General features: G+C 38.6%; 1 pseudogene; it reads left to right on the top strand.

Annotated features, from left to right (window-relative positions):
- Window positions 1-420: 420 nt before the first annotated feature.
- On the top strand, window positions 421-10,164 carry LOC149121514 (vomeronasal type-2 receptor 116-like; annotated as a pseudogene).
- The last annotated feature ends 16,155 nt before the right edge of the window (window positions 10,165-26,319 follow it).

Here is a 26,319-nt window from a genome sequence, read left to right as displayed (position 1 = left end):
CACATCAAAGATTCCCTAGAGGGTTCATGAAGGTGAGAGTGATCATAGACATGGTTTGCTTCAGAGGAGTCCAAGGACCTTGCCAGGATCTTCTAGAGCCCTTGGAACCTCCCTCACACCTCCTCCATGTGCAAGAGCTGTGGCACAACTGAGTGGAAGCCTGAGTCTGACCATTGCTGCTTCAGGGCGTGGCTGTGTTGTTGCTCTGAATTCCATGCTCTGAACCTTCTCCCTGATGCTGCCCCTCTTTTTAGGTGGCTGTGGAAGAGCTACCAATACGTGCTGGCCTTCCGCTTTGCCATCCAGGAGATCAATAAGGACCCCCAGCTACTCCCCAACCTGACCCTGGGTTTCAAATTCTTCAATGCCTTTGCCAGTGAACAGTATACCTTATTGAGTTTAGTGTATTGGTTGGCTGGGATGAATCTGGCTTTTCCTAACTACAGCTGCCATAAACAAGGAAGACATGTTGCCATCATTGCTGGAACCACATCAGCATTGTCCATTGAATTTGGAACACTTTTGGAGCTCTACAAAACCCCACAGGTAAATGAGTTGTGAATTTGGAGAACAATAGTTGAATCTCCTCCAACACCATTCTCTCACCTCTGAAAAATGGAAATGGGGCAGCCAAGTGTGCATATTCCACCATGGTATAGGAGAGATCCCATGGATTTTTCAGGGACATGAGATTATTAACAAGGGAAGGATAAGGAATAAAGGCAAATAGCAGGATATGTTGACCATATTTCTTTTTTTTTTTAACAGGCAGAGTGGACAGTGAGAGAGAGAGAGAGAGAGAGAGAGAAAGGTCTTCCTTTGCCATTGGTTCACCCTCCAAAGGCCGCTGCAGCCAGTGCACTGCGGCTGGCGCACCACACTGATCTGATGGCAGGAGCCAGGTGCTTATCCTGGTCTCCCATGGGGTGCAGGGCCCAAGCACTTGGGCCATCCTCCACTGCACTCCCTGGCCACAGCAGAGAGCTAGCCTGGAAGAGGGGCAACTGGGACAGAATCCAGTGCCCCAACCGGGACTAGAACCCAGTGTGCTGGTGCTGCAAGGTGGAGGTTTAGCCTAGTGAGCCGCGGCGCCGGCTGACCATATTCTTAATATTCCTGTCTAGGGCCTGTGTAACCATCTCCCACCTGCTGGAAGCATTGACTATCTAATATTCTCACCTCTATGCCTCATAAAAAATGTCCACAGCACACAGACATGCCCCATCCTAGGACAGCACTGTCTCAGGTGGCACCCAGAGATCTAGGACTAATGGATATGGGGATCTACCTCTTGGTTCTCTTTGGGAAAACACTGAGTGTAACAGTGAAAAATTATTTTTAAAAAGACTTCTATATTTGTTTATCTAAATGGCAAAGCAATGGAGAAAGAAGGAAAGGCACATACACATACACACAGAGGTGGGGTGGATCTCCTATTCCACAGTGTCACTCCCCAAACTCCCACAACAGCTAGATCTGAGCCAGCCAGCAGCTAGCAGCCAGCAGCCAGCAGCCACTATCTCCTTCCAGTTATACCACATGGTAGAAAGGGGCCTAGTACTTGTGTAACACATTGCTGAATCCTCAGGCACATTGGCAGGCAAGTAGATTGGAAGCATATTAGCCAGGACTTGAACTGACAATTTAAAATTGGATGCTGGTATCATCATTGATAGGCTAACACACAGTGTCACAAGGCTGGCTCCACCATGGAGTGTTGAGACTCATATCCAGTTATACTGGAGCTCAACCAATCATGTTTTCAATCCTAATTAGTCACAAGCACACAGATTGATTTTTTTCACATTCTCAGTGGCCATGCCATATACAACTCTACATATCAAACATGTGGACATTGAATCCAATCTTCAGGAGACAGCGAAGCAGCCAGTCAGACAAGGGGCTCCAATATAACCAGCTCTGCTGGTTTGCTCACCAAATGTCTGCCATGATGTTGGGCTGAGTCTGCCAGAGCAGATGTGTAGAACCAGGAAGTCATTCCACATGAATTCCATGACCCAATGACTTGAGACATTATCACTTCCTCCCTAGGTCTGCACCAGTATCTAAAAAATACTTCCCCAGGGACACACTACACAAGAAAATGTGCCTGCCAAACATAGACCACATGGTGAGCGGAAGTTTCTGTTTTGGAAAAATTATTTTGCCCCAAATCAAAGAGGGTTGGTAATTGTATTCTTGGAGACAATGCAGGATTCCTGTGGTAATCCGTGTACACCAAATACCAAGAGATCAACACAGTAGAGATTTCTGTCTAAAGTTATCTACCATGGAGAAGGTGGCTCTGCTCCACCAGTCACCCTGGGCAAGGATGTGGGAAAGACCACTGGCTGGGTGAAGCAGCATCCAAAGTTTCTTATTCCTCAGTCCCCACTGCAGGACATGAAGAGCATACAGAAACTGACAGATTTTCTTTAAAGCTAAGGATGAGGAGTCACATTTATTAACCTAAAGTAATGTGCATATGAAGCATGGTCTTCTCTGTGGTCAATATAGCAAGATTTTTCATCTCACTGCACTTTTTCTTTTCACACAATAGTAACCTACTTAAAGCTCACCTTGGGGAGATTTTTTTTCACTCACTTCCAAGTGAGATAAGACAAATCTCACAAAAATGTGATCATGTTTTTCTTTGCTTTCAGCTCACCTATGGTCCTTTTGATCCCATGCTAAATGATAAGGACCAGTTTCCCTCACTCTATCAGATGGCCACCAGTGACAGCTCTTTGGGCCATGGAATGATCTACTTGTTGCTGCATTTTGGCTGGATGTGGGTGGCTCTCTTTGTGTCTGATGACATGAAGGGAGAGCAGTTCCTTCAGTACTTTGAAGCAGAGATGCTCAAGAAAAGTGTCTGTGTGGCCTTTACAGTGAAGCTCCCTGTCACAAAGAAGTTGTATGGGGATAGTGATCTCACTTTCATGAGTAGCATCAGAGCTTCATCTGCAAATGTGCATATACTCTATGGTGATGTAAGAGGTCTCATCATTGTGGATATTTCAGTGAGGTCCTTTTTAACCATGGGGAAGGTGTGTATCTTGACATCAAAGTGGGATCTTGTTATGTCTGAGACAAACCACATGTTGCACTCTCTACATGGAGGCTTCTCATTTTCACTCCACAAGGAAGAAATCCCTGGCCTCAAACATTTTGTCAAGATGGCAAACCCTTCCCACTACCCAGAAGACTTTTACTTTAGTAAATTATGGCTTTTCCATCTGGACTGCTCACTTGCAGGGTCATTTTGTGGACGTATTGGAACCTGCTCACGAAATACTTCCTTAGAGTTTCTTCCAGGACATATTGACCTGTTGACCATATCTGACTCCAGCTATTTAGTCTACAATGCTGTCTACACAGTGGCTCATGTCCTCCATAAAATGCTTTTGGAGAAAGTAGAAACGGGATCTCCAGGAGAAGCAGCCCAGCCCATGATTCTTCCCTGGCAGGTAAATCTCCCTTAGAACAGAACAAGCACTGGCCACTTGATGGAATCTAGAGATGTTTTATTGAGGTACAGCATCATGACCCTGCTTTTCATCTCAAGTTCAGAGAGATTAGGTACAAAAGAATGTGGGCTCTTTCTTTTGGTTAGTGGTATATCTGTGATTGTTGGCTTTGGCTGGAAATTTCAGTCACTGTAGATTTTGAATGTTTACTTTCTAATCAGAAATCATATTAGAAAAGTTTCTAATGCTGGCTGAAATACTGTAAAGTATACAATGAAACACATGAGTAAACAACAGATAAAAAGTTGTCATTCCCTAATATTCTTTGGAATTTATATAAAGCCAAAAAAGACATATTGACCAATTATTTTTCATTTCTATTCATTTTTCATTTGTAAAATTTAACAATTTTGGCATCCTGCTACGTGTACATCACATGTAGATATTTATATATATTCATATATACAGCTTTTTCTTGGAATAGGACTATTAATTTAAAAAGGTGAGGGATTAATGACAATGTTCCTAATAAAGGGAAATTAGGGTATATATCATATACATGGTATGCTTCATGGAAACAACATGCTAGGATATCATCACAGTGTTTGTACTCTGTATATTAACTTGAACAAATCAGAAAAACATCTGATGTTTCTTTCCTGGGCCTGCAGTATCTCACTCAGCATAGTGATCTTCAATTCCATGTATTTTGTTGCAAATATTGATCAAATCTATAATTGATTAATTATACATAATATAAATTAATTATATACATTATGTAATTATATAATATAGTACACAATTAATTATTATATCAATAATTAACTATTATATAATTGATTTTAGATCAATAATTAATTATTGATTAATAAATTGATCTATAATTCTGTATAATCTGTGGCCTCAGCCCTTAATGAGATAAGATACTTTTTGTGAAAATAGACATGGATTTCACATAATATCCTAAACATGATAGGAAATGGATGGGAAATAAAGCATGTTAGACCAATTGTCCTTACAAACTCTGCAGCAATCAGGGAGTATGGACTGTAGTCTCATTTCTTACACATGAGACTACTGAGGATGCACGTAAGCACAGGATATGCCCTCTGGATTACAAATGAATCTGTCTGGGTTTTAACCCTAGCTTACATAATCCATTCCCTATATATAGAATGTATTTAGGAACTTCTGTTTGTGTATGCAAAGAACAAATACATTCATAAATTTGCAGAATAAATTAAATAAGTGTGATATGTAGAAAAGGTAAAATGTATATGCAAAAATTAACATGAGAAAGTTTACTTCATAAATTAATTATATTTTACTCATAAGAAGCATATTTTATAATCCACATGATTAGAGTCAAACCTTGGTAAAGAAAATGAATTTTTCAAGAAGGCTTCCATAGATATAATTTTGAATTATTTGTGAATTTTGTCCTCTACATTACTTAAAAATTAAGTGAAAACTGTTTAAAAAATAAGAACTTAGTTGTATCCCATAGCAGGTGTGTTGTGATCTAGAAGGTCCAAGGTTAACACATACTATATAAAACATAATAAGCTTTCAAAGATTTGAAATTTTGCCTTTAGTCATACCATACTTCCTGATATGTCAAAGATAGTCACAGTCATCAGAATAAGTGACCCAAAACCAAAGAAAGGAAGAACACCATGTTGTACCACATTCAACCTGTGTTAAGGTATACCTTATAAGGTATAAGACATATTGCTGATATATGTAATGTACATAATGTACATATTTATAAATATGGACCTCTGAGGTGTTACCAGTTGTCTTGAGTCTCTTGATGGAAAATATCTTATGAAACAATCATGCATAAATCTCTAATTTTTCCCCAACCAAAATACACTAATCATCAACTATATTTTGAACCTTATGAAGAACTTATGTAGATGCACACTTGTGATATATCATAACACCTATCAAGTTATTTCAGTAGCCATCTATGTGGTTCCAAACTAGTAACAGTAGAGTTAGATTCCACAAAGCCCCAACCAATCTTTCATGACCAAGGCTGCAATACAGCCTATGCTCCAGTCAACCTCTGGACCAAAAACTATAGTTTTCTGATTGGGGACAATCACTCTTTGATGTTTTGTTGAGGGAGCAGAGGAGTACCTGAACCCAGGAGATGTTTAACCATCCAAAGAAAACTAATGTTCTACCAAATGGAAAATCTGAATGCAGAAGACAAGAAAGAGGGCTTGTTTAGAGCATCTGACTTCCAACAACTAATTTGGATGTGCTCTGTATTTCAATTATATCTGTCCTCCAGCTCCATCCATTTCTTAGGAAAATCCAATTTACAAACAGCGCTGGAGATGATGTATCCTTCCATGAAACAAGAAACCACATGGTGCATTACTATATCCAGAACGTTGTGAATTTTCCTAGTGGTCTTCGTTTGCTTATTAAAATTGGAGAGTTTTCCTCCAAGAATCCACATGAACAAAGCTTACTTATCAATGAAGAGATGATAGAATGGCCTGTTGCATTCAAAGTGGTATGATTCTCTTTTGACAAGGAATACCCATAGAGAGATCCGTGAGTAGTCTTGTGAGGAGATTAAGTGTGAAATGATCAGGTTCCTTTGTAATCCTTGGGAATCAGGGTCAGTGAAACAGGAGTGGTAATAGTTGAAATACTGAAATGGATGTCTAGGTATTGACCACAGGTACAGGAGGAGGGGATATAGTTGTGACTTTCAATTGAAGACCAAGGTGTTATGTAGTGAGGAGGGCTCTACTGACATCCTTCACGGTGGCTGATAATAAACCAAACCATGACCATGCTTCTCTTTTTCCTTCAGACTCCTCGATCTGTGTGTAGCCAGAGCTGTGGTCCTGGATTCAGGAAAATGTCACAGGAAGGAAGACCTATCTGCTGCTATACTTGTGTTTTGTGTCCCGAGAGAGAAATTGCCAATCAGACAGGTAGAAAATTTCCAATCCATAATTTATGGTCCTAATTAATTCTCCACAAAAGGGAAACCAAAGAGTTTCAGTAGGACCCAGTGAATTTTTAGTGCATCATTTTTTCTATGCACATATGTACTTGTTAATTCAATATATCAATTTATGATGACTACAGCTATTTCTTTATGTTTAAGCTGTTGTCTGGTGGTGCTCATTCTAGAAAGTCAACTTTAGCACTGATGCTAAAAGACATCACAACACATTAGATGAGTCATCATCTGAGATTTGCAGGTGGAACCTGCTATATTGCAGCTGAGAAATTCAGGAAGTATAATAATCAAGACTTTCTATTGGTGCCTGTAGATCATGAAACCAATTCATCTTTACAAACACATGATAAGCACAGAGCAAGCACTTGTATGTCATCGTGGAAATACCATATTCCTTCCTGCACTTTCATTAATCTTGTGCATGGTATTAAGGATGTCTAATTAGTACCACAGTTACATTTAGATTTCTAGAATTTATTAAAGGAAAGATTCAAGGTGAAGTATGCATATCACATCCTGCTATAATATATAGTTTGGCATACTCATTAAAAATGTTTGAACAAGACAAACATAAAAAGAATTACCTATCAAACAAAATGTACCGAGAATGTAAAAACTATGCAAGGTCTCATTGAGAAATAATTTCTTTTTTTCAAAATATTAGAAATAGACCTAGTAATGATTTGATTACCTCCAAAAGAGCATCTCAATTCCCATTGTGTTAGCAGTAGCAACCATCTGGCTTTATTCATTTCCTAGAGGGAATAAATAGTTTTGGTCATGGAGAAGATAACTGAACAGAGTTAACCTATGCTTTTTTTTTTAACAAAAATTCAATAACAAGTAAAAAGAATAAAAAAAAAACTAATTCTGGAAACATGTTGTAAAACAATACTTGCTTGTATGTGCAAATACTGTATAAAGTATCTGAGATTGAAGACAGAGCCTCTGGAGACCCCAAGAGGAGGAATGAGTACTTCAAGATAAGAAATCCAGAAAGATTTACTCTAAATTACATTGGGATCTTGTATGATTGAAGAAGTATCATCTACAAAACCTAAATCAAAACCTTATGACAAGTATAGCCAGACCCCAATATCATCATCTGTATTTTTTATGATTTATTTACTTATTTGAAAATCAAATTGACACAGAGAAAAGGAGAGGCAGAGAGAGAGAGAGAGACAGAGAGAGAGAGAGAGTCTTCCATCTGTTGGTTCACTCTCCATTTGGCCCCTATAGCCAGGGTGGCAGTGATCCAAAGCCAGGATCCAGGAGCTTCTTCTGGGTCTCTCATGTGGATGCAGGGGCCCAACCAAGGACTTGGGCCACTCTCTATTGCTTCCCCAGGCCATAACCAAGTGCTGGATTGGAAATGGAGCAGCCAGGACTTGAACCGGGGCCCATATGGGATGCTGGCATTGCAGGAGGCAGCTTTACCTGCTATGCCACAGCGCCGGAGCCCATCTTCTGTATTTAACTAAAACAGAGATATGTCCATTCATTGACTTGTCTCTATGACTTATTTCTTGCCGTACTGGCACTGAAATGTTATTTCAAGAGAGACAACATGGTGTCCAGAGCTGACGTTTTTCCCCACCATCCACAAGAACAATGGGGTAACAAGCCATGATTTCATGAAAATGAGTGAAAAGTTCAAAAAATACAAAATAAAAAATTACTCAGAGTTTCCACGATTATTTTAAACTTTAATATGTATAAGTGAAATGGACACTTTGTTTTGGTTATTGTTTATAGCCTTTGCCTCCATTCCCACTGAACTATAGTCTTATTAATTTTTACTTGTTGAATTCTTGATTTAGTGGAGTTTTAAGCCTTTGACTATAATGTAAATTAAAAATATGCTATTTCAAAAAATAAAAAGGAAGAAATGAAGGAAGGAATTAAGAAAAAGAAGAAAAGAAGAAAGGAAAAGAGAAAAAAGAAAGGAAAGGAGGGAGGGACGGAGGAAGGTAGAGGTGAGGTGGAGAAAAGGAAGTATCTTAAAATGGTACCAGTGAATGGAATGTTAGCTCTTTTGCTTTTATTAATATCATACTAACATGAGAATTGGTGAGAATTATGTTATAGTAATTATCATGCAATTGTTGTGACCCTGAGAATGTAATATATTAATAAATTCATTTTGAAATTAATTTATACTATGTACTAACTTGAAAAATATCTAATTTCTCAATCAATAACTTGATAAATTATCAATTGCACTCAAATTTCTTTATTTATAAAAAAAACCTCTGTTCAAATCCAAATGTTGCTTACTTGATAAAATGCACCTCAAGATTACATTAAAATTGAAACAAGGTTCCCAAGGAAATAAAAATATAAAATGAGAAAAGACTTTTTCTGCAGATATCAAGTAGTATGCAGTCAGGAAATGCTAGCAATTGGAGTATTGATGATGGTAAGTTTATCTTGCGAGGTTTGGGTTATTTATTTCTGTGTCTGAAGCATGGAGATACAGGATGTGACATGAGGCTGACTTAGGAGATAGTACAGACAAAGGCTGGAAAGCATCCATGCTCGTGGGAACAGCACTGTGTCACAGGATGAGTTAACCGAGCCCCCATCTCCTGAAGGTGTTGTTTGAATGAGTTTATTCCAATCTGCCGATGGGCATGCTCCCTGGTCAGCAATGCAGAAACCTGATTGGGTGTGCCCTGGTATACATCACAAGCTCCCACTGGCATTGCAGAGTTGACCATTTTTGACAATAGGAAAAAATTCAAAATTTCTGCAAAGTAAAAATTCAGTATTTCTCCTTCATCAGATGCAAAGCAGTGCATGCAGTGTTCAGACGATGAGTACCCAAACCAGGAAAGAAATCGCTGCCTCCCTAAACTGGTGACCTTCTTAGCCTTTGAAGAATCCCTGGGGATGGCTCTGGCCTGCATGGCTCTGTGCTTCTCTGTCCTCACAGCTGCGGTCCTCTGGGTCTTTGTGAAGCACTGAGACACTCCCATCGTCAAGGCCAATAACAGGACCCTCAGCTACATCCTGCTCATCACCCTCCTCCTGTGCTTCCTCTGCTCCTTACTCTTTGTTGGCCGTCCCAGCACAGCCACCTGCCTCCTGCAACAAATAGCATTTGGCCTTGTGTTCACAGTGGCTCTTTCCACTGTGCTGACCAAGACCATCACTGTGATTCTGGCCTTCAAGGTTACAAAACCTGGAAGAACAATGAGGAGATTGCTGGTATCAGGCGTATATAACTCTGTTATTCCCATCTGCTCCTTGATCCAACTGGCTCTCTGTGGCATCTGGTTGGGAACCTATCCTCCTTTTATTGAGTTAGATACACACTCTGAGCTTGGCCACATCATCCTGGTGTGCAACAAGGGCTCGGCCACTGCCTTCTACTGTGTCCTGGGATACCTGGGCTCCTTGGCCTTGGCCAGCTTCACTGTAGCTTTCCTAGCCAGGAATCTGCCTGACACCTTCAATGAAGCCAAGTTCCTGACATTCAGCATGCTGGTGTTCTGCAGCGTCTGGGTGACCTTCCTGCCTGTCTACCACAGCACCAAGGGGAAGGTCATGGTGGCCGTGGAGGTCTTCTCCATCTTGGCCTCCAGTGCAGGGCTCCTAGGCTGCATCTTTTTTCCCAAGTGCTATGTTATTCTTATTAGACCTGAGAAGAACACTTTGAAAGGCTTAAAGAAAAAAGCAAGTTCTAAAGGATTCTAAATTTTTTCCACTTGTTTTATTATCATATATTTAGAGTTTAGTACCAAGAATCCACTCTGAAATAGCATTCCAGAAATATGGGGGAACTAAAATTGATTTTTCCTTTAAAAACTTATTGTATTGGACATTATCCTAGCATTCTGAGTGCATGGCATAAATTTCTACCTTTGGCTTTGGCTCCTGACATGGACGTCTGACTCCTGGGGACCCTGGAAGGAAGGGTTGAATCTTCATGTTAACTTGGTCCTGGCCACCTATGTGAAAAACTGGGGTCTGACTGCCTGTTGTTGGTTGTAGCCTCAGTCCAGGACAGGCATGGGGTTGTGTTTCTCTCCCTCTCAGAGTTAGTAATGGATTTTAGAGAAAAATTTTATATTGAGTAAAAATAAATTATGATGTAAATTTTCATCCAGGCTACAATGACAATGTTATTTTATATTAAAAGGCTATCCCTGAAATGGTGGAGACTGAATTAATTTATATTTTTTATCAATGTACAGACAATGTAATTGTTCATATTTGCTAAGACATCTAATTATACAAGCTTTATGTTCTGTTTGCCCTGGCTATTGAGTGCTTGACATCTCTTTGTTGACATTGTCATTTAAGTGAGATTCCTTTTCCAGACACGGGAGGTGCTTGGTCATACAGTGTTCCTCTGTAGAGATATTGTGTTGCCCAAAATATCTTAATAAATTCTCATTGTTGAGCTATTTTGAAATGATGTCTTTATCAAACATATATGGAATATTCATTTAAACATGGCACCGAATCATTAACTGTATGTTCTTTCATCAATATATTGGTTTTTGTTTTTGTCTTTGTTTTAAGTTTTATTTTTTCACTTGCACATGCGACACAATGTTGTTTTTATTAATGTGAAATTCTCATAGCTAAGATGAACCAATTTTAAACTGGATAAGTCAAAAGCATTTAAGTACATGCATATTCATATTGAACATTCAGATTGTGCATAGTATGTTCACACATTCGTGCAATAGTCTTGTCTAAGTGGATTGAAGACATTTTCATCACCCTATAAAATTACTTTATGCAATAAGAAGTCAGTTTCAAACTCATATCATGCAAGCAATCATCTTCTTTAGTTTCTCTGAGCTTACCTTTTCTGAATAATTCTGATCAATATGTAGCATAGGAGTCTGGCTTCAAACCCATCCACATTGCAGCAGGCATCATTTATTTCTTTTTCAAACTGTATAACTTTCCATCTTACAGATTTTTATCATTCTGTTTTACAATTTTATTGATTCATTTTATTGCTCAACCTAGTAATATTTTATTTGTTATTTTGAGATAGTATAGTTTTAGCTTGCATTTGACTCAAAGGCTTAATGCTGCACTAAATAAAGTGTTCAACAAATACCAAGAAAGAAGACCATAGTTCTGCAGGAATATAGGCAGGGGATATAAATGATAATCCAATGAAAAATGTTCAACTTCTCTTATATATAGCAAATTTTAAAATAACTTTTGAACATTCATGCTATGGTAGTGTGCAGTGGAAGGTTTCTGGCACATAACAAACCTTCCCAGGCAGATGAATCAATTAATTCACAAGCTTTTATTGGGATTCCGCTCCTGGGCAAGGTTTCCCAGCCCCAACAGAGCATCAGAGGTTGGAAGGGCTCCTTTAATAGATATAGGGCATAGAGGTTAAAGGTTGAGGCAGGTCTGATCCTCGTGGGTTGACCTTTAGGCAACCGGTGGACCTTCACAAGGACTTTTCTTTCCCAGAAGTGTGGGTAGGGTCTCTCCATTCCCAGAAGTATAGGCCTTCTCTCCTTGTGGATCCCAAAGCTACTATGTAGTTCTTAATAATTTATTCCACAAAGATTTAAAACTAAGTATGGCAAAACATTGTATTTTCAGCCAAAATGATACACACAGACAGTTTACTTTCCTTTAATTTATTTTTATTTCATAGCCAAAATGAATTTTTTCTTTTATTTCCCCAGAACACTTTTATTTAAGGTATCTAAACTTCAAACATTTCATAAATACAACCTTAGGAACATTGTGAATCTCCACATCCTTCTTCCTCCTTCCTCTCCAATTTCCATTCCTACTTTACACTGAGATCTATTTTCTTTTTTTTAACTTTTATTTAATGAATATGAATTTCCAAAGTACAGCTTATGGATTACAATGGCTTCCCCCCGATAACGTCCCTCCCACCTGCAACCCTCCCCTCTCCTGCTTCCTCTCCCATTCCATTCACATCAAGATTCATTTTCAATTATCTTTATATAGAGAAGGTCAGTTTAGCATATATTAAGTAAAGATTTCAACAGTTTGCATCCACATAGAAACACAAAGTGAAATATACTGTTTGAGTACTCGTTATAGGATTAAATCACAATGTAGAGCACATTAAGGACAGAGATCCCACATGAGGAGTAAGAGCACAGTGACTACTGTTGTTGACTTTACAAATTGACACTCTTGTTTATGGCATCAGTAATCACCCTAGGCTCTTGTCATGTGTTGCCAAGGCTATGGAAGCCTTTGAGTTCACTGATTCTGATCATATTTAGACAAGTTCATAGTCAAAGTGGAAGTTCTCTCCTCCCTTCAGAGAAAGGTACCTTCTTCTTTGATGACCTGTTCTTTCCACTAGGATCTCACTCGTGGAGATCTTTCATTTAGGTCAATTTTTTTTTTTTTTGCCAGAGTGTCTTTGTTTTCCATGCCTGAAATACTATCATGGGCTTTTCAGTCAGATCCGAATGCTTTAAGGGCTGATTCTGAGGCCAGAGTGCTGTTTAGCACATCTGCCATTCATGAGTCTGCTGTGTATCCCCCTTCCCATGTTGGATGGTTCTCTCACTTTTTTATTCTATCGGTTAGTATTTTCAGACACTAGTCTTGTTTATGTGATCCCTTTGACTCTTAGTCCTATCATTATGATCAATTGTGAACAGAAATTTATCTCTTGGACTAGTGAGATGGCATTGGTACATGCCACCTTGATGTGATTGAATTGGAATCCCCCGGCATGTTTCTAACTCTACTGTTTGGGGCAAGTCAGCTTGAGCATGTCCCAAATTGTACATCTCTTTCCTCTCTTATTCCCACTCTTATGTTTAACAGGGATCACATTTTAGTTAATTTTTAATACTTAAGACTAACTGTGTATCAATTACAGAATTAAACCAATAGTATTAAATAGAACAAACAAAAATAATACTAGGAGGGATAGAGTATTAAGTTGTTTATCAACAGTCAGAGCAAGGACTGATCAAGTCACCATTTCTCATAGTGTCCATTTCACTTCAACAGGTTTCCTTTTTGGTGCTCGGATAGTTGTCACCGATCAGGGAGAACATATGATATTTGTCCATTTGGACTGGCTTATTTCATTCAGCATGTTTTCCAGATTCCTCCATTTTGTTGCAAATGACGAGATTTGTTTTTCGCTGCTGTATAGTATTCTGCAGAGTACATATCCCATAATTTCTTTATCCAGTCTACTGTTGATGGGCATTTAGGTTGATTCCACGTCTCAGATACTGTGAATTGAGCTACAATAAACATTAAGGTGCAGACCGCTTTTTTATTAGCCAATTTAATTTCCTTTGTGTAAATTCCAAGGAGTGGGTTGGCTGAGTTGAATGGTAGGGTTATATTCAGGTTTCTGAGGAATCTCCAGACTGACTTCCATAGTGGCTTTACCTGTTCACATTCCCACCAACAGTGGATTAGTGTCTCTTTTTCCCCACATCCTCACCAGCATCTTTTGTTGGTAGATTTCTGAATGTGAGCCATTCTAACTGGGGTGAGGTGAAACCTCATTGTGGTTTTGATTTGCATTTACCTGATTGCAAGTGATCTTGAACACTTTTTTAGGTGCCTGTTGGCCCTTTGGATTTCCTCTTTAGAAAAATGTCTATTGAGGTCCTTGGCCCATCTCTTAAGTGGGTTGTTTGTTTTGTTTTTGTGGAGTTTCTTGATCTCTTTGTAGATTCTGGTTATTAATCCTTTATCTGTAGCATAGCTTGCAAATAATTTTTCCATTCTGTCCGTTGCCTCTTCACTCTCCTGACTGTTTCTTTTGCAGTCCAGAAACTTCTCAATTTGATGCAATCCCAAATGTTAATTTTGGCTTTGACTGTCTGCACCTCTAGGGACTTTTCCAGAAACTCTTTGCCTGTGCCAATATCTTGAAGGGCTTCTCCAGTGTTCTCTAATAATTTGATGGTGTCAGGTCATAGATTTAGGTCTTTAATCCATGCTGAGTGGATTTTTGTGTAAGGTGTAAGGTAGGGGTCTTGCTTCATGCTTCTGCATGTGGAAATGCAGTTTTCCCAGCACCATTTATTGAATAGACTGTCCTTATTGCAGGGATTGGTTTTAGATCCTTGATCAAATGTAAGTTGGCTGTAGATGTTTGGGTTGATTTCTGGTGTTTCAATTCTGTTCCATTGGTCTATGCATCTGTTTCTGTACCAGTACCATGCTGTTTTGATTGCAACTGCCCTGTAGTATGTCTGAAATCTGGTATTGTGATGCCTGCGGCTTTGTTTTTGTTGTACAAAATTGCTTTAGTTATTTGAGGTCTCCTGCATCTCCATATGAATTTCAGCATCATTTTTTCTAGATCTGAGAAGAATGTCTTTGGTATCCTGATTGGAATTGCATTGAATCTATAAATTGCTTTTGGGAGAATGGACATTTTGATGATGTTGATTCTTTCAATCCATGAGCATAGAAGATTTTTCCATTTTTTGGTATCTTCTTCTATTTCTTTCTTTAAGGTTTTGTAATTATCATCGTAGAGATCTTTAACATCCTTAGTTAAGTTTATTTGAAGGTATTTGATAGTTTTTGTAGTTATTGTGAATGAGATTGATCTTAGCAGTTCTTTCTCAGCCATGGCATTGCCTGTGTATACAAAGGCTGTTGATTTTTGTGCATTGATTTTATACCCTGCTACTTTGCCAAACTCTTCTATGCATTCCAAGAGTCTCTAGTACAGTTCTTTGGATCCTCTAAGTAAAGAATCATATCATCTGCAAAGAGGGATAGTTTGACTTCTTCCTTTTCAATTTGTATTCCTTTAATTTCTTTTTCTTGTCTGATGGCTCTGGCTAAAACTTCCAGAACTATGTTGAATAGCAGTGGTGAGAGTGGGCATCCCTGTCTGGTGCCAGATCACAGTGGCAATGCTTCCAACTTTTCCCCATTCAATAGGATGCTGGCCATGGGTTTTTCATAAATTGCTTTGATTATATTGAGGAATGTTACTTCTATACCCAATTTGCTTAGAATTTTCCTCATGAAAGGGTGTTGAATTTTATCAAATGCTTTCTTGGCGTCTATTTAGATAATCATATGGTTTTTCTTTTGCAGTCTGTTAATGTGGTGAATCACATTGATTGATTTGCGAATGTTGAACCATCCCTGCATACCAAGGATGAATCCTACTTGGTCTGGGTGGATGTTTTTTCTGATGTGTTATTGTATTCTATTTTATTGAGGATTTTTGCGTCTATGTCCATCAGGGATATTGGTCTATAATTTTCTTTCAGTGCTGCATCTTTCTCTGGCTTAGGGATTAAGGTGATGCTGGCTTCATAGAAAGAATTTGGGAGGACTCCCTCTTTTTTGATTGTTCTGAATAGTTTGAGGAGAAATGGGATCACTTTTTCTTTAAATGTCTGGTAGAATTCAGCAGTGAATCCATCTGGTCCTGGGCTTTTCTTTGTTGGGAGGGTCTTTATTACTGTTTCAATTTCTGTTTCAGTTATGGGTCTATTTAGGTTTTCTATGTCTTCCTGGTTCAATTTAGGTAGATTGCATGTGTCCAGGAATCTATCCATTTCTGATACATTTTCTTGTTTGCTGGCATACAAATCCTTGCAGTAATTTCTGATGATTCTTTTTATTTCTCTGGTGTCTGTTGTTATGTTTCCTTTTTCATCTCTGATTTTATTGATTTGGGTCTTTTCTCTTCTTTTTTTTTAGTTAATTGGGCCAATGGGTTTTCAGTTTTCCTTATTTTTTCAACAAACCAGCTTCTTGCTTGGCTGATTTTTTGTAGTTTTTTTTTTTTTTATTCAATCCTGTTAATTTCTTCTCTGATTTAAATTATTTCTCTTCTCCAACTAGATTTGGGTCTGGTTTGTTGCAGATTTTCTAGGTCCTTGAGATGCACTGAAAGCTCATTTATTTGGTGCCTTTCCAATTTCTTGATATAGGCACCTATTGCCATAAACTTGCTTTCAATACTGCTTTTGCTGTATCCCATAAGTTTGATATGTTGTGTTGTTATCCTCTTTTACTTCCAGAAAGTTTTTGATTTATTTTTGATTTCTTGAATGACCCAGTGTTCATTCAGGAGCATGTTGTTCAGTCTCCATGTGTTTGCTTACTTTCTGGGGTTTCGTGAGTTGCTAATTTCCAGCTTCATTCCGCTGTGGTCTGAGAAGCTGCATGGTATGATTCTAATTCTTTTAAATTTGCTGAGACTTGCTTTATGGCCTAGTATGTGATCAGTCCTAGAGAATGTTCCATGCACTGCTGAGAAGAATGTGAAGTCTTTAGATGTAGGATTGAAAGTTCTGTAGATATCTGTTAGATCCATTTGGGCTATAGTGTCGATTAAATCTGCTGTTTCCTTGTTGATCTTCTGTCCGGATGATCTGTCTGTTTCTGAGATTGGAGTATTGAAGTCCCCCAGTACTATTGTATTGGAGTCTAAGTCTCCCTTTAAGTCCCTTAACATATCTTTTAAATAAACCGGTGCATTGTAATTAGGTGCATATACATTTATAATAGTTACATCTTCCTGTTGAATTGAACCCTTAATCATTATATAGTGTTCCTCTTTGTGTCTCTTAACAGTTTTTGTATTAAAGTTTATTTTGTCTGATATTAATATGGCTACACCTGCTTTTTCTTGGTTTCTGTTGGCATGGAATATCTTTTTATAACCTTTCTCTTTCAGTCTGCAGGCATCTTTGTTAGAGAGATGTGTTTCTTGTAGGCAACAAATTGTTGGGTTGTGTTCTTTGAGCCAATCATCCAATCGGTGTCTTTTAACTGAAGAATTCAGACCATTAATGTTTAATGTGACTATTGATATGTAGTGACTTTGCCCTGCCATTTTCCCGGAGATATTTTCTAGTATATGCTTTGAGCTTCCCATGCTCTTTTACTGGTAGGTGTTCTTCCTTTCCCTTCTTTCATATTGATGGCCGTGTTTTTGTGTTTCTGAGTGCAGCACATCTTTAAGCATCTTTTGCAGGGCCGGATGAGTGGCTGCAAAGTCTTTCAATTTCTGTTTGCTATGAAAGGTCTTTATTTCACCTTCATTCACAAATGAGAGCTTTGCAGGATATAATATTCTGGGCTGGCAATTTTTCTCTCTTAGCACCTGTGCTATGTCTCGCCATTCCCTCCTAGCCTGTAGTGTTTCTGATGAGAAGTCTGCTGTGAGTCTGATTGGAGATCCTCTGAGAGTAATCTGACATTTCTGTCTTGCACATTTTAGGATCTTTTCTTTATGTTTCACTGTGGTGGGTTTAATTACAACATGTCGTGGTGAGGATCTCTTTTGGTCATGTTTATTGGGGGTTCTGTGAGCTTCCTGTACTAGGATGTCTCTGTCCTTCTCCAAACCTGGAAAGTTCTCTGCTAGTATCTCACTAAAAAGGCCTTCTAATACTTTCTCTCTCCCCATGCCTTCAGGAACTCCTAGAACTCAAATATTGTTTTTTTTTAATAGTATCCTGTAGATTCCCAACAATATTTTTTAGATTTCTAATTTCCTCTTCTTTTCTTTGGTTTGACTGTATGTTTTCCTGTGCTCTATCTTCTAAGTCTGATATTCTCTCTTCTGCTTCACCCATTCTGTTTTTAAGGCTCTCTAATGTGTTTTTCATTTGATCTATTGAGCTCTTCATTTCATTTTGATTTCTCTTCACTGTCACACTTTCCTGTTCTAGTAGTTGCTTTATTTCATTTTGACTCTTCCTTAAAATTTCATTTTCACGAGAGAGATTTTCAATCCTGTCAATAAGGATTTCTGTAGTTCAAGGATTTGCTTTTGAAAACTTCTAATTGTTCTTATCATAAATTTTTTGAAATCTGTATCTTGCATTTCTTCTATCTCATCATCTTCATAATCTTGGTTTGGGGTGTTTTGTTTATTTGGAGGCATCATAGTGTCATCGTTGATCTTGTTCCCTCGATTTCTGTGTTTGTTGCTTGGCATAGTTAATTCTTCTTTCATAACTGCGTTTTTTAATTTTTTTTTATTTTATACTATGTCTGTGTTAAGTGGACTGCATGCTCTTGGAGGAGCCTTGGAGGCTTGAGATGGGTGTGGCCTGAGAGCTCTGCTTGGTTTTTCCTTGTTACGCATGTGCAAAGGTGACACCCTCAGGTTATGCGTTTTAAATCTCTCTTTTCATTTATTTATCTATTTATTTATTTTATTTATTCAGGGGGTAAGTAATATCGCATGCACGGCTGTGCAGAATTGATGGTATTTAGCTTCCAATCTCTGGCTTCTACCCAAAGAGTCTGTGCATGCTCTGTTTCTCCTCTGGACTCCCACTGGGTTGCATAGGCTACTGAATTGTAGTGACTCAGTTCCTTAGCTCTCCCCTGTTGTTATGTAAATCCAGAGAGGGGGCCTGCTCTTTGTCTCTTGCAAACTCTTGCAAACTCTTGCAAACTCTCCCAAGCCTTTCAGCCTTGCAACCTTTGCAAGGTTGGCAGAGAGAGAAACCCCCCACCTTTTTTTCCTTCTCTCCTATAGTCAGTCTGGTGCACTTTCCCACTCCCCTCTAGATTCTGACCTCCGTTTCACTACCAATGTCTCGGGTTATTGAGCTCACCTCCCCTTCCAGAGCCAATGTGTGGACTTGGAGCCCTGGGCATCCCAACTCTCCCCGCTGGTGACTGTGTGACATCCCGATCTGTCTATTTCTGAGAGTGGAGTATTGAAGTCCCCCAGTACTATTGTATTGGAGTCTAAGTCTCTCTGTAAGTCCCTTAACATACCTTTTAAATAAACCGGTGCCCTGTAATTAGGTGCATATACATTTATAATAGTTACATCTTCCTGTTGAATTGAACCCTTAATCATTATATAGTGTTCCTCTTTGTCTCTCTTAACAGTTTTTGTGTTAAAGTTTTTTTTTGTCTGATATTAATATGGCTACACCTGCTTTTTTTCATTTCTGTTGGCATGGAATATCTTTTTCCAACCTTTCACTTTCAGTCTGCATGCATCTTTGTTTGAAAGATGTGTTTTTTGTAAGCAGCAAATAGATGTGTTTTGTTCCTTAATCCATTCAGCCATTCTGTGCCTTTTAAATGGAGAGTTGAGTCCATTAATGTTCCATGAGACTATTGATAGATAGTGACATTGCCCTGCCATTTTCTCAAAAATATTTTCTCGTGTATGCTTTGAAGTTCCTATGATCTTTTACTGGTAGGTTCTCTTCCTTTACCTTATTTCATATTGATGGCCATGTTTCTGTGTTTCTGTGTGTAACACATCTTTAAGAATCTTTTGCAGGGCTGGACGAGTGGTGACAAATTCTTTCAATTTCTGTTTGCTATGAAAGGTCTTTATTTCACCTTCATTCACAAATGAGAGCTTTGCAGGATATAATATTCTGGGCTGGCAATTTTTCTCTCTTAGCACCTGTGCTATGTCTCGCCATTCCCTCCTAGCTTGTAAGGTTTCTGATGAGAAGTCTGCTGTGAGTCTAATTGGAGACCCTCTGAGAGTAATCTGACATTTCTCTCTTGCACATTTTAGGATCTTTTCTTTATGTTTCACTGTGGTGAGTTTAATTACAACGTGTCGTGGTGAGGATCTCTTTTTGTCATGTTTATTAAGGGTTCTATGAGCTTCCTGTACTAGGATGTCTTTGTCCTTCTCCAAACCTGGGAAGTTTTCTGCTAGTATCTCACTAAAAAGGCCTTCTAATCCTTTCTCTCTCCCCATGCCTTCAGGAACTCCTAGAACTCGAATGTTGGTTTTTTAATAGTATCCTGTAGATTCCTGAGAATATTTTTTAATTTCTAATTTCCTCTTCTTTTCTTTGGTTTGACTCTATCTTCTAAGTCTGATATTCTCTCTTCTGTTTCACTCATTCTGTTTTTAAGGCTCTCTAATTTGTCATTTTATCTATTGTATTCTTCATTCCATCATGATTTCCCCTCACTATCACAGTTTCATGTTCTACTAGTTGCTTTATTTCATTTTGATTCCTCCTTAATGTTTCATTTTTTCATTTTTTTCTATCCTGTCCAGTAAAGAATTCTGTAGTTCAAGAATTTGTTTTTGAGAATTTCTTAATATTCTTATTAATATTTTGAGATCCGCTTCTTACATTTCTTCTATCTCATCATCTTCATAATCTTGAATTGTTTTTTTTTTTTTTTCATTTGGGGGCATCATAGTGTCTTCCTTGTTCTTATTACCTCGGTCTCTGCATTTGTTGTTTGGCATTGTAGAGATATTCTTTGGTTTCTTCACTGTGGTGTTTTTTCTTGTTGTATTATGACTAGAGTAAGTGGACTGTCTGCTTTTGATGGATCCTTAGAGGCTGTGATGGGTGTGGCCAGAGAGCTCTTTTTGTTTCTTCAGGGTTAAGGTTGTACAAAAGGTGACTCAACCAGGTTGTTCTCTCCCTTGTTCGTTCTCTCTCTCTCTCTCTTTGTCTCAGAAGGGAAGTAATTTGCACAGCTGAGTGGAATTTAAGGCAGTTTGTGTATGAAATCTGGCCCCTGTGGGTATTAGACTGCTCTACCCCAAGGATCACACAAAGGGTCTATGCAGCCCTCAGTGTGGTCTCAAATTTCTCCGCAGTCTCTCACCAGATTGCCAAGGTTACCGAGTTTGTGTACTCAGTGAGTTCTCTCGCCCACTCTTAGATTTTCACAGTCTCATTTCATTAGCTCCACACTTTCACTATGTTCTAACCTCCAGTTATTTCTCCCCACCAGAGTCAGGTTTTTCTGCTTGGCTAATGGTGGGCACCACTTTGTATGTCCAAAATGGTGCCTGCTCTTTGTCTTGCTTGGCTTTGTAAGCTGAGTGGAGAGAAAGGCTAGTGTCCATGCCAGTTCCCCTTATTTATTTATTTTTCTTCATTCCTAGTGAACTTTCCACAGTGGGGCTTCAAGCCTCCTTCCCTCTAGGCTCTTTCTGCCTTTCCCCGCCAATGACTTGGTTACCGAGGTTTTTGTCTCACCTCCCCTTCTAGCGCTGGCATGCAGACTCCACACCTCGGCTTCTGTGCCGTGGGCATCCTTGCTCTCCCTGTAGGTCCTCTGTGTCATATCCACTAGATCAGGAAGTGTTTCCTCTGCAATTTTTTTCCGAGCCTTTTCCTGAGACTACAGTAACTCCATTTTTATTAAACTATCTTTTCAAGATGTATTTTCAAATAACTTTATACACATAAGCTTAATTCTATGCTAAATAAAAGTTCAACAACTAGTATGAAAAAATAAACCATTCCTCAAAAATTGAGAAAAGGGCTGTTCAAAGTCATCGCATCTCCAAGTGTTGTTGTTTTTTTTTTTTTTTTAATTTTCATCTTGTGATTATTTTAAAGTTAGCTCCCACATTTTAGGGAGAACCTGTGGTATTTGTCTTTCTGTCTACCATATTCATTTTATCTACTTGTCTACAGCAGGACATTCATTTTTTTCCACATTGTAACTGGTATAAACTAGTTCTCCATACTGTTTTATATAGCCGCTTTACCAGGTTACATTCCCTCCAACAGTAGATTAGCGTTCCTTTTTGCACACATCCTCACCAGTATTTGTTGTTTGTTGATTTCCATATGAAAGCCATCCTAACTGGGGTGAGGTGAAACCTCATTGTGGTTTTGGTTTACATTTCCCTGATGGCTAGTGATCCTGAGAATTTTTTTCATGTGTCTGTTGGCCATTTGGATTTTCTCTTTTGAAAAATGTCTAAGTGCTTTGCCCATTTCATCACTGGGTTGTTTTGTTGTTGTTAAGTTTCTTGAGCTCTTTATGTATTCTGGTTATTAATCTTCTATCAATTGCATAGTTTGCAAATAATTTCTCGCATTCTGTCAGAGTCTCTTCACTTTGCTGATTGATTCTTTTGCAGTGCAGAAGCTTCTCAATTAGGTGAAATCCCATTTGTCAATTTTGGCTTTTATTGCCTGTACCTCTAGGGTCTTTTCCAGAAATCTTTGTCAATGCCAATGGCTGACATCATTTTAAAATCAGTATTTTATGACTTCATGATGAAGAGTAAGAATAGATTATATCAAGGTACATACACTTCCCAAATCTGTAGGCAAGGGCAATGGCTTCATTTGTATTTTCCATAGCCATGCTCACTGTCACTGTGCTCCCATCTTTAGTGATCTCCCACTCAGCAGTTTCTGCTGTACTGTGGTCTCTCACAGCTACTCATCTCAGAACTCTGGGTCTATGACAAACAAATGCTGTGAAAACCTAGCAACCAGCTGATTTCTCTCTGTTTTTTAACAAAATGGATAGCAAAAATTTTAGCCTAGTGATTATGATGACCATGTCCTCAGTGGAGTGTCTGAGTTCAAACCTTGGCTCCAGCTCCTGACCCCAACTTCTCAGTAATTCAGACTCTGTGAGGCAGTGGTGACAGATCAAGTATTGGTTCCCTGTCACCTATGTGCATTTATTTCTGGGAATCTGGTTCTGTCCAAAACCAGCCCCAGCTGAGTGGGTGATTTTTCTCTTTCCTCTTAGACTTATTAAAACATAAACATGGCTGGGGAATTTTTGAAATAAAAGAAAAAGAGTAATTGTGTGAATCTAACCTCAGCTGACTAGCAAAGATATAAATAATAATGTCATATTTATGAGCAGCTATTCCTGAATTTGGGAATATTGAATTAATATCTATTTCCTTAATCAATTTACTTACATTACAATCACTCATATTTGATATGATATCTATACTACATATGCTTTTTGTTCAGTTTACTCTGGCTCATTTGAGTTTGTCATTTCACTGTTGGAACCATAATTTAAGTGGGGTTTCCTTCCCAGTAGCAAAGTCTATTGATCATGCTATTATCCTGAAATGGATACTGTACTGTCCACACAGCTTTTAATGAATAATCATTGCCCATCTACACACGCTGGTATTCTCAAAGATGTCTTGATCCTTGTTCTTATTAACATCAGAGTAGCTGACTGTGGGTTACTATGTTCTACCCCAACACCCACCCCCATCCCCCAAATCCTACATACTCTAACAGAGAATATGCTTATGCCAAGAATCTGTTTTAATCATGATTTACAATGTTTTCTTCCTGAACATCACATTCCTATGCTTTTATGAAACCACAAAGCTGCTAACATAATCTTCAGGGGAAATCGTTGTAGAATCATTATTTAACTAATGAACTTTTCTTATTCATACTCAAAAAATAAAAATAAGGTGGTATCTTTATCACACATATATGTATTTTTCATGAATACATAGAAATAAGTCTGTAATTAAATACATAGGACTAAATCTATCTATTGACTGCTGTTCATTTTTCACTTCGCTTAGAGTTTTTTCCATTATTCCAAATGCAGAGAATGCTGTTTCTATTGATATATAATTCACATAGCTAAAAAGTGTATCATTTTAAACTGAAAACCTCAGTGGAACTGAAGCATATTCATACTTACATGGTACATTCGCATTGTATACAACATGTTTTCAGATTTGTGCAAACAACATCTCTATGTAGATCCAAAACCACTTCACCATCCCATAGTCAATCTCTTCTCCATTAAGCAGCCACCAGCAAGTTCTCAGACCACAGGGCATAGAACCCTCCATCTCCTTCAGGTTCTTTTTTAAATTTTTTAAAAATTTTATTTATTTATTTGAAAGTCAGACTGACACAGAGGCAGAGAGAGAGAGAGAGGTCTTCCATCTGTCGGTTCACTCCCCAAATGGCCACCATGACTGGAACTGGGCCAATCCAAAGCTAGGAGCCAGGACTTCTTCCAGGTCTCCCACATGGGTGCAGGGGCCCAAAGACTTGGTCCGTCTTCTACTGCTTTTTTAGGCCATAGCAGAGAGCTGGATTGGAACTGGAGCCGATGGGAATCCAATCAGCCCCCATATGGGATGCCGGCACTGCAGGTGTTGGCTTTACCATGTACAACACAGGTCCAGCCTCTTTCCTTGTTTCTATAGGTTTACATATAGTTTACATACGATAGAAAATATACTAAAAACATATTATCTGTTGCAAAGTGCTTGGACACCATCCTTTAAGTGTGGTCACACAGAAAAATGAAAAGGATGTGAGGTAATGAACAAGACACATAGTTGGATAGAGCCAATCCTCAGTGTATGCAGTTGCAAATCATTCTCATGGAACCATAACTTGTTACATTTTAAATAATCATATAAAAGTATTTAAGAAAATTCTTTTGAGATTTTTTCTATGAAATGTGAGAGAACATAGATATGACCAGGAAATCAATGTTTGATAACGAATACATTTTCTGTCACTTTTCACAGGATATGTCACTTATCACAGTTCCTGTGACTTTCCACTTGCCATGGGATGTTTAAAGAAGCCTTGCTGTTGCAGAATAGAGAATTGAGAAGATTTTTGTGGAAACAAATTTATTGTGTGGAAGGGTAGGTCCAGGGGAATGAGCAATTTTGAGAAGTATACAGAGAAGTGACAGAAATCCAGTCCTTTGAAAGTTGAGTCCTTTTAATTTATTTTCCCTTCCACAGCTGTCATTTCTCTTTTCTGTTTGCTCCCTAGTCCCTCAGAACAGAAGAGAGGTGTCAACATTTTTAAGCCCACTAATATTGCCACATTCCCCGATCTATTATTTGGGGTATTGGAATGGGTGAGACTGTTGGGATCCACAAATGAGTCTAATGAGTGTCCATGGAGATAGCTCACAGTTGTCCTGAGACACTGATAACCTGGCATAAGGTCATGCTTAGATCCCAAGGGGCTCTCCCTGGTATCATGGCCTAAAAGGGCATTGTTGAGATGTGCCTGAACTAGAAGCTATGAAAGCCTGAGATCTACCACTCTAAACAGACCCCCCATCAATCAATAACTCAGTTCTACCAGAGAGGAAGCATTGGTGTTCCTGATCATGAAAAGAAAAGGAAAAAGAAATATGTTTCCTAAGGAGTCAATGTTTTTTGCTCTAGGATGCTGATGGTACTTTTTTAGGAGCATTACAGAAATGGCATTAATTCTGGGCTGGGCTGCTAGTTTGCTGATTAACAAGGGGGTTTAACACCTTGTTGGTCACAACAGTGGAGAGTGCTTCTCAGACATTCAAGAGATCCACAGGCTCATGTGTTCAAAACATGGTGAGGAACATTTAAGTTGTTTAATTGGAGTTAGTCTGCCCTTGTGAGTTTCTTTTGGAATTTACACCTGTCCCCTCAGCAGGTTACCTTGCATAGGAGGGAGCTCCTTGTTTTGGGGACAGAATTGCAGCCTTGTGGTTTCCCTGACCTGTGCCTTTACATAACCTATCCCTTATTACTGTTTCCACTTGGTGTCCCAATCTCTTTTAGTATTTCCATTTCTACCCAAAATCTGAATGGAAACATTATTGTGGGAGGTCTTTCATGTGTGTGAATTCCTTGGTTAGGTGACAGCTACTGACTGTTTGCATTGTGTTACAAATGAGGAGGTGGAATGTGATCTGAAGATGAAGGAATCCCTAACATCAAAGTGAGAGCCTTTAGCTCAGGTACCAAAGCTGGAGGTGCACTCTGCCTTCTGTCCTGAAGCTAGGGAAGTATCTCTCCACCCTCGTCCTGTGCAGAAGTGGCCCAGCCATCAAGTGCTTGTCACATCCTAGAATTTTTGATGCCTAGACCTTGGTAATATAACATGGGCACCAGCTATTAGTTCTGTCTTGGTATCTCATTAAGAATATCAAAATTATTTAAAGATTTAACACAAAATAAAATTCCATGTAATTTATTAGTTAGAACAAAAGAATCATGGAAAAAACAATGATTTAATGGACAAACATTGTTAGTCTTTCATAATTTATTAACAAGGAAGAGTTTTTATATTCAAATTATGTAGGTAACTTGAGAATTCATAAAAGATGAGAATAATTCAAATAGAAGAAGAGAAAAAT

Source organism: Oryctolagus cuniculus, chromosome 16 (genome assembly GCF_051225735.1).
Source record: "Oryctolagus cuniculus isolate XC-2025 breed Fujian yellow rabbit chromosome 16, ASM5122573v1, whole genome shotgun sequence".
NCBI lineage: Eukaryota > Metazoa > Chordata > Mammalia > Lagomorpha > Leporidae > Oryctolagus > Oryctolagus cuniculus.
The sequence above is the reverse complement of the archived record's forward strand: the minus strand, read 5'-3'. Positions and strand labels throughout refer to the sequence as shown.